The 15,242-nt window shown below is 42.9% G+C and overlaps 1 long non-coding RNA gene across 7 annotated transcripts in view; it reads right to left on the reverse strand.

Moving 5' to 3' along the window:
* LOC147352884 (uncharacterized) overlaps positions 1-15,242 on the reverse strand; it is a 59,504-nt gene that overhangs the window by 24,163 nt on the left and 20,099 nt on the right. For 2 of the 7 annotated variants that reach the window (XR_015145221.1, XR_015145223.1), the window contains exon 5: positions 14,915-14,996. The exons of the other annotated variants lie outside the window; for them this stretch is intronic. This is a non-coding gene — a long non-coding RNA (uncharacterized LOC147352884). The remainder of the gene's footprint in view (positions 1-14,914; positions 14,997-15,242) is intronic. 7 annotated transcript variants of the gene reach the window in all.

Raw genomic sequence — 15,242 nt, forward strand, 5'->3', positions numbered from 1 at the left:
TTCTGTTGGAGTACAGTTGGGTTACACAGTTGTTTGTTTTTGGTGCAAGGTCATTCAGTCATACGTACACGTGTGCCTGTTCCGTATCTGTTTGTATTCACGTAGAGCTTGTGAGAGGGTGTGGAGTCCACGTCCTTATTCTACGGAGCACGTTCCTGTTCACCTTGTGTCTATTTGTGTATTTACCTATCTAGAATTTTATATGGTAATATATGGTAATACCAGCCTTCTCAGTTACCTACCTCCTCTTCCATTCCCCTGCGTTCTTTCCCTTTGATAAAGTCTAAGTTTTCTAGGCTTCTGAATCTGCCTGGTCTACTGATTTTTTCCACCTATGCTCAGATTTCCCCCGTAAGTGACAGCACACTCTTTCGGCCTTTGTCTGGCATCCTGACTTAGAGTGAGCATCGCCGGTCCCCTCTACAGTGCTGCAGTGGCCCCCCTTCATTCTCCTGTGTGTGTCAGTCGCAGCCCATGGATGTGTGCGGAACATCTCCAGCCTCCATCCGTCCATGGATCGAGTTTCGGTTGCTTGGGTGCCCCGGCTGTTGTAAACAGCACCACAAAGAACGCCGGATGCATGTGCGTCCTGGAGGGACACTTTTCCTAGAGTCTAGGCCCCGGAGGTGGACTGCAGCATCCAGGCTGCTTTTTGTGTCTAAATGAGCCTGCGTGAGCTTGCTGTAGTGGCAGTTGTCAACTGCACTCCCCCTGCAGCCTAGGAGGGCTCCCTGTTCTCCTGGCCTTCTGTAGTATTTATTGTCTGTACACTTTCTGCTACCTGCTGCCATTGAGAGCTCCCTGTAGTTCTGGTGTGCCTTCCTTTTTGACTTTGGGTGGCCCAGGATTTGCACAGGAGCAGGATTCTGGTTTCCCTTTTGTTTCAGTGTAAGAAAAATTTGCTGTTTGCATTGGCTCCTGAACTCCAGCCTTCTTTGAATCCTTCTTCTGTTGCCTCCTGCGTGTCATCTCTCCAGGGAGAGGACCATTCAGAGCCCTGCAGGTCTGGTGAACGTGACATGCCCACACTCAGGTTTAGAGTTGTTGTTGCCTGAGAGGGCCACAAGGCGGCAGCATGTCTTCCTGCCCCACACCAGAGCCAGCCTCAGTAGACTATGCTCCTGGGCTGGAAAGCCCGGCGCCAGTGCCAGACGGTCCCACGGGGCCAGTGTCATCCCCTCCGCCCCTCACCCCTCACCTCCGGAGGCCTATCCCGACCCCTGCCAAGGTGTTATGCTGAGGCCGCTGTCCTAGGCAGCTGGAGCTTCTCTAAGGACTGAGGCTTGATGTAAGAACCCCATGACCAGGAGAGGAGGAAACAGGTCATCTTTTAAAGCTCTTCCAATCCAGGCTGTCCATTTTTTTAGGTGTAATAGGCTTGGAATGTGACTATTGTGGTCCCATCTAGAGAGGCCCAAGCAGTGTGGATTCAATGGAGTATTAGAGAACTGGAAAAAAACCTGCAGGCCAAAGTCCACACTGACTGTTTTACAGCCAACAGGCATCCAGCTGGTGGGAGCTATGATGTTTGAAGAGGGGAAACTGTAGCATGCTAGTTACACCTCATGCCAGACAAACCTGGGTTTGATTTTTTCAGCTACCATCCATAAGTTGTATGACCTTGGGTGTTTCATAACCTCTCTGAGCCTCAGTTCCCCCATCTGTCAAATGGGTATTACACCACCTAGTTCCATGGCTTCTTTTAAGGTCTAAATGAGATAATGCATGTAAACTGTCCATCACATTACCTAGCATGTAGGAAGTACTCAGGAGATGATTAACACTTCCTGCCTTAATGGTAGAAAAGTAACCTTAGATTTTCAATATCTCAAGTACGTATCACATCTGTACACACCGTGTGTGGTGGAAGAATGCTTCAGAGAGGGGAAAACGCAGAAAGTGCAGAGAGAAAGTTCTGTTGGGGCCAGAGTTCTGCATGAGGGAAGTGCCCTCCATAATTGGATGAGCACACTTGGCAGTTGATGAGGTTTAAGAAGGTGGGTGGAAGCAGCTGGTGTACAGTGGAGAGGGTCTGGGCGTTGTAAGTGCGAAGTTTCAGATCCTCTGTGACATCAAGAAAGCGCCTTGGTTTCCCTGAGCTTCTGTCTCATATCTAAATGATGAGATGATAACTGTGGAAGGAGGTTGTTCAGGAATACCTGCCTTCAGAGGAATAGAGATCAGCTCCGCAGTCTGTGTGTGTCCCTGGTGGCCCCGAGCTGCTCTGCAGCAGCTGCGGCGTCCGGTGAGAGGCTGCAGCTGTGTTGCACGGGGCGTGGCTTGCGAGAGTGGGTCATGACCCAGTTCGAGGAAGCACTGTTAGTTTTTGAGGCACGGGACCTGAGCGTAGAATGGCACACGAAGGTCACAGCGGCCACTCAGAATGCAACCCAGTGCTGCCACGTCATCTATGGCAAGAGAAAGAGCCACCACCCAGACATCGTTGGATCATTTTTTCAAGATTTTAATTTCAAGAATTTAATCCAACAAGGGAGCAGAGCCTGTGCCGTCATCAGCGCGCGTGCGTGAGCTTGAGGCTTGCCCTCAACCTCCCATCGCCGAGGGCCCTTCAGCTCTGCCGTCTCCACCTCCTCCCTCTCCTCCTCCAGTCAGTCACTCTTCGTGCACATTCACTCTATGCTAGCCCTTGTATGCCAGCTATTACACTCTACTTTTCAAAATTCTGTACTGTAAGATTTTAAATGCTTTATTTTCTGTTTGTTTTCTATGTATTCAGTTCAATTCAGTTGCTCGGTTGTGTCTGACTCTTCGCGACCCCATGAACCAAAGCATGCCAGGCCTGCCTGTCCATCACCAACTCCTGGAGTCCACCCAAACCCATGTCCATCAAGTCGGTGATGCCATCCTGCCATCTCATCCTCTGTCATCCCCTTCTCCTCCTGCCTTTAATCTTTCCCAGCATCAGGGTCTTTTCCAATGAGTCAGCTCTTCGCATCAGGTGGCCAAAGTACTGGAGTTTCAGCTTTAGCATCAGTCCTTCCAATGAACACCCAGGACTGACTTCCTTTAGAATGGACTGGTTGGATCTCCTTGCAGTCCAAGGGACTCTCAAGAGTCTTCTCCAACACCACAGTTCAAAAGCATCAATTCTTTGGCACTCAGCTTTCTTTATAGTCCAACTCTCACATCCATACATGACCACTGGGAAAACCATAGCCTTGACTAAGATGGACCTTTGTTGACAAAGTAATGTCTCTGCTTTTTAATATGCTGTCCAGGTTGATATAAATCATGGCAATAGCTATTTTGATCCATCTCTCAGAGTAATGGGAAAACAAAAACAAAAATAAACAAATGTAACCCAACTAAACTCAAAAGCTTTTGCACATCAAAGGAAACAATAAACAAAATGAAAAGAAAACCCACAGGTTGAGAGAAAATATTTGCAAATGATGTGACCAATATGGGATTAGTCTCCAAAATTCACAAAGAGTTCATGGGGCTTAATATTGTTAACACAAAGAACCCAATAAAAAAATGGGCCAAAGACTTAAACAGACATTTCTCCAAGACATACAAATGGCCAAGAGGCACATGAAAAGATGCTCAACATCACTAGTAAAGAAATGCAAATGAGATATTAATTCACACTAGTCATAACAGTTATCACCAAAAAATCCACAAAAAGGACTTCCCTGGTGCTGCAGTGATTAAGAATTTGCCTGCCAATGCAAGGCACACAGGTTTGATCCCTGGTCCAGGAGGATCCAACAGGCACGTGGCAACTAAGCCCGTGTACCATAATTACTGAAGCCCATGAGTCCCTGAGCCCAAGAGCTGCAACTGCTGAGGCTGGCACGCCGAGAGCCCATGCTCTGAAGAAAAAAAAAAAAGCTACAGCAATGGGAAGCCCATACACCGCATGAAGAGTAGACCCCACTCACGGCAACCAGAGAGAGTCCACATGCAGCAGTGAAGACCCAGCATAGCCAAAAATAAAATTTAAAAATATTTAAATATATATATATTTTTAAATCCACAAACAATAAAGGCTGCAGAGAGTGTGGAGAAATGGGAACTCTCCTACACTTGTTAGTGGGAATGTAAACTGGTGCAGCCACTATGGAAAACAGTATGGAGGCTCCTTAAGAAACTGAAAACAGATACTGTACGTTCCTGCAAACCCACTGCTTGGGCATGTACCCAGAGAAAAACATGGTTCAAAAGGATACATGCACTGCAATATTCACTGAAGCGCTGTTTTCAAAAGCCCAGACATGCATGCAACCTAAGTGTTCAGCGAGAGAAGACAGGATAAAGATGATGTGTACATAAATACAATGGAATATTGCTCAGCCACTAAAAAGAATGAAATAATGCCATTTGCAGCAACATGGAATGACCTAGAGATTGGCATACTGAATGAAGTAAGTCAGACAAAAAAAGAAATACTGTATTTCTCACATATGGAATCTAAAAAAAAAAAAGATAGAAATGAGCCTATTTGGAAAACAGACTCACAGATTCAGAGAAGGAACTTATGGTTGGGGGAGGGGGATAGGGAGTTTGGGAAGGCTTGTACACACTGCTATATTTAAAATGGGTAACCAACAAGGACAAGATCCCTTGTATAGCATGGGGATCTCTGCTCAATACTATGTAATAACCTAAATGGGAAAACAATTTGAAAAATAGATACATGTATTACTGAACTACTCTGCTGTATAACTGAATCACTTCACTGTACACCTGAAACCAACACAGCAATATAAACCTTCCAGTAATATCAATACAAAGAAGGACTTGCCTGGTGGTCCGCTGGTTTAAAAATATGCCTGCAAATGCAGGGCAAACGAACTCGATCCCTGATCCAGGAAAACCCCACGTGCCACTGGGCAGCGAAGCCCCGTCAACAGCCTGTGCTCCACAACAAGAGAAGCCACTGCAGTGAGACGCCCCCACACACAACGAAGAGACGCCCCCACACACAACGAAGAGACGCCCCCACACCACAACGAAGAGACGCCCCCACACCACAACCGCCCCCACACCACAACGAAGAGACGCCCCCACACACAATGAAGAGACGCCCCCACACACAATGAAGAGACGCCCCCACACCACAACGAAGAGACGCCCCCACACCACAACGAAGAGACGCCCCCAAACCACAATGAAGAGACGCCCCCACACACAATGAAGAGACGCCCCCACACACAATGAAGAGACGCCCCCACACCACAACGAAGAGACGCCCCCACACACAATGAAGAGACGCCCCCACACACAATGAAGAGACGCCCCCAAACCACAATGAAGAGACGCCCCCACACCACAACGAAGAGACGCCCCCAAACCACAATGAAGAGACGCCCCCACACACAATGAAGAGACGCCCCCACACACAATGAAGAGACGCCCCCAAACCACAATGAAGAGACGCCCCCACACACAACGAAGAGACGCCCCCACACACAACGAAGAGACGCCCCCACACACAATGAAGAGACGCCCCCACACACAATGAAGAGACGCCCCCACACCACAACGAAGAGACGCCCCCAAACCACAACGAAGAGACGCCCCCACACACAACGAAGAGATGCCCCCAAACAACAATGAAGAGACGCCCCCACACACAACGAAGAGACGCCCCCACACACAACGAAGAGACGCCCCCACACCACAACGAAGAGACGCCCCCAAACCACAATGAAGAGACGCCCCCACACACAACGAAGAGACGCCCCCACACACAACGAAGAGACGCCCCCACACACAACGAAGAGACGCTCCCACACACAACGAAGAGACGCCCCCACACACAACGAAGAGACGCCCCCACACCACAACGAAGAGACGCCCCCACACACAACGAAGAGACGCCCCCACACCACGACTAGAGAGAGCCTGTGCACAGCAACCACACCACAGCCAAGACTAAATAAACACAATTTTTAAAAAGAGAGATTCCACTGTCCTTTAAAAAAAACTACAAAGGAAAATACAAAAAGTGGGTCCAGTGAGGAACATACTACATACTGAAAGAGGACACATCATACACATGATAAAAATATATATAATATTTTGTCAGAACAGAGACCACACAGTCATATCAATAAATGCACACTGACAACTTTCCTATTTCTTAAAAGACACACTTTCAAATTAACTTATAGAACAAAACGCAACTCTATAACATAATAAAGAAACTTATCTAAAAGTGATTCAAAAAGTAAAAATATAAGGAACAAATGTATTTAAGGAAAATGGAAACAATAAGAAAGCAAGTGTTGTAATTCTGGTATCAGACATGATGGAACTGAGATCAAAAGCAGTACATACTAAAAAACATTTCATGATAAAAAGACGAATTCAAGATAAATGTATATTAGGAATTTCTATGTACCACAGCAAGTACTATGATAAAGCAGAATTAAAGGAGAAATAAAGATTCAAAAATAAAACAAACAGAAGACATCAACATACCCAACATACCAGTGTGCAAAAAACACAAAAGGACATGGAATATAGAAACTAAACAAACCATATCAGTATCTTTAAACTCCCACAACAGATAATTTCCTTTTTAAATACACATGAAACATTCACAAAAATTGATCACATGATTGACTCAATGGACATGAATTTGAGCAAACGCCAGGAGATGGTGAGGGACAGGGAAGCCTGGTGTACTATGGTCCATGGGGTCCCAAAGACTCAAACACAACTTAGAGACTGAACAACAACAAAATTAAGTCTCAAAAAATGTTTCAATATGTTCCATAAAGTAGAAACAATATAAACAATATTCTTTGGTCACACAATTAAGAGTAGAAATTAAAAACAAAATAAAAAGGTTCTTCACTTGGTAATTTCAAAGCTTTCTAACAAAGTCTTTGGTAAAAGGGGAAATACAAACTAACACAATAAATTAAATAGTCAAAACTAAAGACAATACCAGGGCTTCTCTGGTGGTCCAATGGTTAAGAATCCATCTTGCAATGCAAGGGACCCAGTTTGAGCCCTGGTCCAGGAAGAGTGCACACGCCACGGGGCAACTGAGCCCACGCGCCACAACGACCGAGCCGCGTTCCAGAGCCCGTGAGCTGCAGCTACTGAGTCCGTGCGCCACAACTCCTGAAGTCTGAATGACCTGGAGCCTGCGCTCTGCAACAAGAGAATCCACCCCAATTATGTCAACCAGAGAGTAGCCCCCACTCGCCACAACGAGAGAACACCCAGCCAAAGCAACAAAGACCCAGTACAGCCAAAATATAAATAAATAAATAATTTAGAAAATAAATACAATACCAAGTGTTGGAAAAAAATACGGAGCAATTGAAACACTTACACAATAAGGTGGGGCTATAAATTGGTTCACTCCAGTACTCTTGCCTGGCAAATCCCATGGACAGACGAGCCTGGTGGGCTGCAGTCCATGGGGTTGCAAAGAGTCGGACACGACTGAGGGACTTCACTTTCACTTTTCACTTTCCTGCATTGGAGAAGGAAATGGCAACCCACTCCAGTGTTCTTGCCTGGAGAATCCCAGGGACAGGGGAGCCTGGTGGACTGCCTTCTATGGGGTCGCACAGAGTCGGACACGACCAAAGCGACTTAGCAGCAGCAGCAAGAGCATAAATTGGTTCAACCACTTTAGAATAGTATTTAGCCATTTACATGAAAGCTAAACACATTCCTCCTTATGACCCAGCAATTCTTCTGACAGACACATACATACATAGATAAATACACATAAACATACATGCAAAAGGCATGAGTATGTACATCTATAAGATGACGTGTAGGGGCTTTCCTGGCAGCTCAGTGTAAAGAATCTGCCTGCCAATGCAGGGGACACTGGTTTGATCCCCGCTCTGGGAAGATTACACGTGCCATGGAGCAACTAAGCCTGTGCTTCACAACTAAGCCACCACTCTAGTGCCGTGAGCTGCAACTACTGAAGCCCACGTGCCCCAGAGCACGTGCTCTGCAAAAAGAGAAACCCCTGCAATAAGAAGGCCACACACTGCAACCAGAGGGTAGCCCCTGCTCACTGCAACCGAGAAAGCTGGCACACAGCAACAAAGACCCAGCACGGCCAAAAACAAAAAAACAATTTTAAAAAGACATGTACTAGAACATCCACAGCTGCTTCAAAATTAATAGCCAAACACTGGAAACAACCTCAAAGCATAGGAACAAAAGAAAAGCGAAAATACAGTATGAATTTATACACTGAAATATTGTAAAGCAATGACAAAAAAGATGGGTGTACACAACAAAGTGACATCACACAGTATTTTCAGTAAAATAAGCTAGCCACAAGGTAGCACATACTTTTAAAAACAGTTCAAATTCAAGCAAAACTGGTGGTGTTTTAAGTAAGCAACCCCATAAACTGCAGCACACCAGGCCTCCCTGTCCATCACCAACTCCCGGAGTCCACCCAAACCCATGTCTATTGAGTCAGTGATGCCATCCAACTATCTCATCCTCTGTCGTCCCCTTCTCCTCTTGCCCTCAGACTTTCCCAGCATCAGGGTCTTTTCCAATGAGTCAGCTCTTTGCATGAGGTGGCCAAAGTACTGGAGCTTCAGCTTCAACATCAGTCCTTCCAATGAACACCCAGGGCTGAGCTCCTTTAGGATGGACTGGTTGGATCTCCTTGCAGTCCAAGGGACTCTCAAGAGTCTTCTCCAACACCACAGTTCAAAAGCATCAATTCTTCGGAGCTCAGCTTTCTTTATGGTCCAACTCTCACATCCATACATGACCACTGGAAAAACCATAGCCTTGACTAGATGGACCTTTATCAGCAAAGTAATGTCTCTGTTTTTTAATATGCTGTCTAGGTTTGTCATAACTTTCCTTCTAAGGAGTAAGCATCTTTTAATTTCATGGCTGCAGTCACCATCTGCAGTACTTTTGGAGCTCAGAAAAATGAAGTCAGCCACTGTTTCCACTGTTTTCCCATCTATTTGCCATGAACTGATGGGACTGGATGCCATGATCTTAGTTTTCTGAATGTTGAGCTTTAAGCCAACTTTTTCACTCTCTTCTTTTACTTTCATCAAGAGGCTTTTTAGTTCCTCTTCACTTTCTGCCATAAGGGTGGTGTCATCTGCATATCTGAGGTTATTGATATTTCTCCCGGCAATCTTGATCCCAGCTTGTGCTCCCTCCAGCCCTGCATATGGAGTTGGTGATGAACAGGGAGGCCTGGCATGCTGCAATTCATGGGGTCACAAAGAGTTGGACATGACTGAGCAACTAAACTGAACTGAAGTAAGAAAAAAGACATCCAAACTGGAAAGTAAATAAAACTATCTCTACTCACAGGTGATGTGATCTTTTATGTAGAAAACTCTAAACAGTCCACAAAAATATTTTTAGAACTAATAAATGAATTTAACAAAGTAGCAGGATACAAAGTCAACACTCAAAAGTCAGCTGCATTTCTATACACTATGAATGAGAAAAGGAAATAATGAAAACAATTTACAACAGCATCAAAAAACAAAATACTTAGGAATTAACCAAGGAGATGAAAGCCTTCTACAATAAAAGCAATACAATAAAAAATTTTACTGTACACTTAAGATTAGTGCACCTGATACACATTGTTGCATGTTCAACAACCAAAACGATAAGAAAAACAGTCATGAACTGACAACTCATTAAAAAAAAAAAAGAAATCCAGATGGTCAGAAAAACATAATATGTTCAGCTTCATTAGATATCAAGGAAATGCCAATTAAATCACTACTACATGCCCCACAAGATTAGGTTAATACACTATCTGGTTGACTGATCAGTAAATCAGACTGACTAATATACAATCTGTTGGGAATACAAATTGGTGCAACCATTTTGAAAAAATGTGATGTAGCTTTGTGTGGGCATGCTCAGTCATGTCCAACTTTTTGCAACTCAATGGACTGTAGCCAGGACAAAGGCTAACAGAGTTTTGCCAAGAGAATGCACTGGTCATAGCAAACACCCTCTTTCAAAAACACATGAGAAGACTCTACACATTGACATCACCAGATGGTCAATACTGAAATCACATTAATTATATTCTTTGCAGCCAAAGATGGAAAAACTCCATACAGTCAGCAAAACAAGACTGGGAGCTGACTGGCTCAAATCATGAACTCCTTATTGCAAAATTCAGACTTAAATTGAAGAAAGTAGGGAAAACCACTAGACCATCCAGGTATGACCTAAATGAAATCCCTTACGATAATACAGTGGAAGTGAGAAATAGATTCAAGGGATTAGATTTGATAGACAGAGTGCCTGAAGAACTATGGACAGAGGTCTGTGACATTATACAGGACACAGTGATCAAGAACATCCCAAGAAAAACAAACGCAAAAAGGCAAAATGGTTGTCTGAGGAGGCCTTACAAATAGCTGAAAAAAGAAGAGAAGTGAAAGGCAAAGGAGAAAAGGAAAGATATACCCATCTGAACACAGAGTTCCAAAGAATAGCAAGGAGAGATAAGAAAGCCTTCCTCAGTGATCAATGCAAAGAAATAGAAGAAAACAATAGAATGGGAAAGACTAGAGTTCTCTTCAAGAAAATTAGAGATACCAAGGGAATATTTCATGCAAAGATGGGCTAAATAAAGGACAGAAACGGTATGGACCTAACAGAAGCAGAAGATATTAAGAAGAGGTGGCAAGAATACACAGAAGAACGGTACAAAAAAGATCTTCAAGACCCAGATAACCATGATGGTGTGATCCCTCACCTAGAGCCAGATATCCTGGAGTCCCAAGTCAAGTGGGCCTTAGGAAGCATCACTACAAACAAAGCTAGTGGAGGTGATGGAATTCCAGTTGAGCTATTTCAAATCCTGAAAGATGATGCTGTGAAAGTGCTGCACTCAATATGCCAGCAAATTTGGAAAATAGCAGTGGCCACAGGACTGGAAAGGTCAGTTTTCACTCCAATCCCAAAGAAAGGCAATGCCAAAGAATGCTCAAACTACCACACAGTTGCACTCATCTCACATGCTAGCAAAATAATGCTCAAAATTCTCCAAGCCAGGCTTCAGCAATACATGAACTAAGAACTTCCAGATGTTCAAGCTGGATTTAGAAAATGCAGAAGAACCAGAGATCACATTACCAACATCCATTGGATCACTGAAAAAGCAAAAGAGTTCCAGAAAAACATCTATTTCTGCTTTATTGACTATACCAAAGCCTTTGACTGTGTGGATCACAACAAACTGTGGAAAATTCTGAAAGAGATGGGAATACCAGACCAACTTAGCTGCCTCCTGAGAAATCTGTATGCAAGTCAGGAAGCAACAGTTAGACCTGGACATGGAACAACAGACTGGCTCCAAATTGGGACAGGAATATGTCAAGGCTGTATATTGTCACCCTGCTTATTTAACTTACATGTAGAGTACACCATGCGAAATGCGGGGCTGGATGAAGCACAAGCTGGAATCAAGATTGCTGGGAGATATATCAATAACCTCAGATATGCAGATGATACCACCCTTACAGCAAAAATGAAAGCGGAACAAAAGAGCCTCTTGATGCAAAGTGAAAGAGGAGTGTGAAAAAGTTGGCTTAAAGCTCAACATTCAAAAAACTAAGATCATGGCATCCAGCCCCATCACTTCATAGCAAATAGATGGGGAAAGAATGGAAACAGTGACAGACTTTATTTTCTTGGGCTCCAAAATCACTGCAGATGGTGACTGCAGCCTTGAAATTAAAAGACGCTTTTTGCTCCTTGGAAGAAAAGCTATGACAAACCTAGACAGCATATTAAAAAGCAGAGACATTACTTTGCTGACAAAGGGCCGTCTAGTCAAAGCTATGGTTTTTTCAGTGGTCCTGTATGGATGTGAGAGTTGGACTACAGAGAAAGCTGTAGACAGAAAAATGACAGTCCTGTCTGAGCTCTTCTTTCTCCTTATGCCTTCTAAATGAAGCCACCAGCAACCAACACACACAAGAACACACCAAAGAACTGATGCTTTTGAACTGTGGTGTTGGAGAAGACTCTTGAGAGTCCCTTGGACTGCAAGGAGACCAACCAGTCAATCCTAAAGGAAATCAGTCCTGAATATTCATTGGAAGGACTGATGCTGAAGCTGAAACTCCAATACTTTGGCCACCTGATGCGAAGAACTGACTCCTTGGAAAAGACCCTGATGCTGGGAAAGACTGAAGGCAGGAGAAGGGGACGATGGAGGATAATACAGTTGGATGACATCACCAACACGATGGACATGAGTTTGAGCTAGCTCCAGGAGTAGGTGGTGGAGCGGGACGCCTGGAGTGCTGCAGTCCATGGGGTCGTAAAGAGTCAGACACGACTGAGTGACTGAACTGGACTGTAGCCTGCCAGGCTCCTGTCCATGGAATTTTCCAGGCAAGAATACTGGAGTGGGTTGGCGTTTCCTACTCTAGGGGATCTTCCAGACCTAAGGATTGAACCCGTGTCTCTCATGCCTCCTGCCTTGGCAGGCAAATTCTTTACCACTGCACCACCTAATAAACTAAAATATGTAGTTCTCTCAAAGAACAGTTTGGCTTCTTATCTACTTTGTAATCAGGTCCTGAGTCTAACAGCCACACCCACAGTTCTTTTCTAAACATTCTTAGGTTTGCTATGGCTTTTTTCCTTACCTTTGACTTCCACCTCTCTTCCTAATTACGGTAATATTAAGTCAATCATGGATCAGAGGCAGAAACTTTTTCATAAAACATTCTGTTTAATTAAAAGAAATTGAATAGATACCATACCAAAAGTCAAACTTCACTCCGAGGTTTCATGAATTGGTTGTGAAGGTCATGTTTTTTACTTGATCCTTTCTAAAAGATTGAGTTTTAACCGGGCTTTACCTCTCAAAGCCTTTACAAATTTTATTTGCTGGAAATTAGGATTAAAAAGAATTACACCTCCCAACACTATTGTCCCTTTAAATTTCCTTTCATGCCTCTTCTTTGAAAAATGACAGTCCTGTCTGAGCTCTTCTTTCTCCTTATGCCTTCTAAATGAAGCCACCAGCAACCAACACACACAATATTGAAATTCTGTTTTCCTGCCACTTGTCCTAGAGCTACAAATTTACTAAGTACTTGATCTGCATCAAACATACACGATTTTTTTTAAAAGTATGTCTCATATAGTAGTTTATCCTTTGAAAAAGTTGATCGGTCTACATTTTATTAAGTCCCACTTACTAAAATATTGGCTAGTAGTATAACAAGAATAACATCAGATGAAAGAATACGATTCAAATTTCAATACACCTCCCATTTCCCAATCCAGATACTATAAGCTTAGGAAATTTAACTACAACTATGAAATATTTTAGACCTCACAATACATCCTCAAACAAAAGCAAATCATCTTACTTTTAGATCTCAAATATAACTCAATCAGATACAGCAGGGCAAAACAAATCTAGAATTTTAAATGACTAGCTACACTATAGTTTTGTGTAAAATTCAGAGATAGTAGAAAGCCTCCTCAATATTTTCAGTGAGGGAACTTATAAAACTCCCATCCCATTGAATGAAACACCACGAAACCAACTGCATGACATTTTTCATTTGCCCTGCGTGTATAATTAAACTCAATAAAATATAAAAATATAAAGAAAATTTTCAGCTCACCTTCAAACAACTTGACCTACACATGATTTGTCTGGCAAAGTCAACCTATCATTCACAAATCAATCCTCCATTCTTCTCTCCCCATAATACTCCATACATACCAACAACTAGAGAGGGAAAAATCGAGTAATAAAGAATCAGAAGTTCCTGCTACACATTCAGGAATCAAATGAAAAGCTGATAGTAAGCTTAAATATGACACTATTTATAAAATATTCAGGTGGAAAAATAAATAAGAACATATCTTTTCTATCAAGAGACATTCCAGATGACAAAAGGTTTCAGGTGGAAGAGGATATTAGACTATCATTTAAATAGTAATTCCTCATTTCATTTTAAAGGACATAAACCATAACATGTTATATGGTGATGAAATTTAACCACATATTGCTTAGAGTAAAATCTGGCTCATCTAGATCCAGCACCTATAAAATATAAACTGATATGCTATGCATATAGCATATTACCTTCCCTGGTCATTTAACTGAGCTCTTGTTGTCCTGTTCTACAGGAAGGAAATTTATTCCAGGTCTCACAGCACTAACTTACAAAGTTTATGTTACTGTTTACAAAAGAACAGTGAACATCACTGAAAATGTCAGAGTAAAGAGCTCTGAAAAGCTTCCCTCCATAAAAGCAATGAGAACACTAGCCAAAAAAAAAGTCAAAATCAACTTTTTTCCCTCAAAATGCTAGAAATTAACCAAAGACTTGCAGCAATCTTGGAAATGATTATTCGAGAAAAAAAGCCTCATCTCAGTAAGAACAATGAGTTTTGTGACCTTTTAATTTGCTCCATGCCCATCTGCCTGGACTTCCCAGGCGGCTCAGAGGTAAAGAATCCTCCTGCCAATGCCTGGTGAACCCAACGCCGTCCATGGGTTCGCAAAAAAGTCAAACACGAGTTAGCGTCTAAACAACAACAAATGTCCATCTGCCCATCACCCGATCCACAGGAGCCTGGAAACAATGGCCACAATCAAGTCTAGCAGTTCTGGGAGTTCCCAGAAAAAGGTCATTATTGGACGTGAAAGATTTCACATAAAAGGCAGTCATTATGTGAACTTACTCAGAGTTCACTAGTACGAAAAGTATTTTCCCCCAAAACTATCTATCAAAACCACAGGCAGTTGAACATAACCCTTAAAACTCAACAAAACGAAACCCATTAACAGACAGGCAAAATATCTGAACAGGTATTTCACCAAAGAAGATATACAGATGGCAAAAAGCATATGAAAAGATGTTCAACATCTTAATGCATTAGGGAATCACAATTAGAAGTCAGTACACACCTGTAAGAATGCCAGAAATCCAAAACACTGATCATGACAAATGCAGGTGTGGACGTGGAGCAACAGGAACTTTCATTCATGGCTGGTAGAAATGCAAAAAGGTACAGCAACTTTGGAAGATATTTTGGCCATTTTATCTCTTTTTACAAAACTAAAATACACTTACTATAAAACCCAGCAATTGTGCTCCTTGGTATTGAATATTAAAACCAAAAGAACTGAAAACACATCCAAACAAAAACCTCCAATGCATGCTTACAGCAGCTTGATTCATAAGTGCCAAAACTTAGAAGCAAGCAAGATACCCTTCAGCAGGTGGAAAGATGAA

This window comes from Bos grunniens, chromosome 18, assembly GCF_055505025.1.
Source record: "Bos grunniens cultivar Pamir isolate PY7600 chromosome 18, Bosgru_T2T1.0, whole genome shotgun sequence".
In the NCBI taxonomy this organism is placed as follows: Eukaryota; Metazoa; Chordata; class Mammalia; order Artiodactyla; family Bovidae; genus Bos; species Bos grunniens.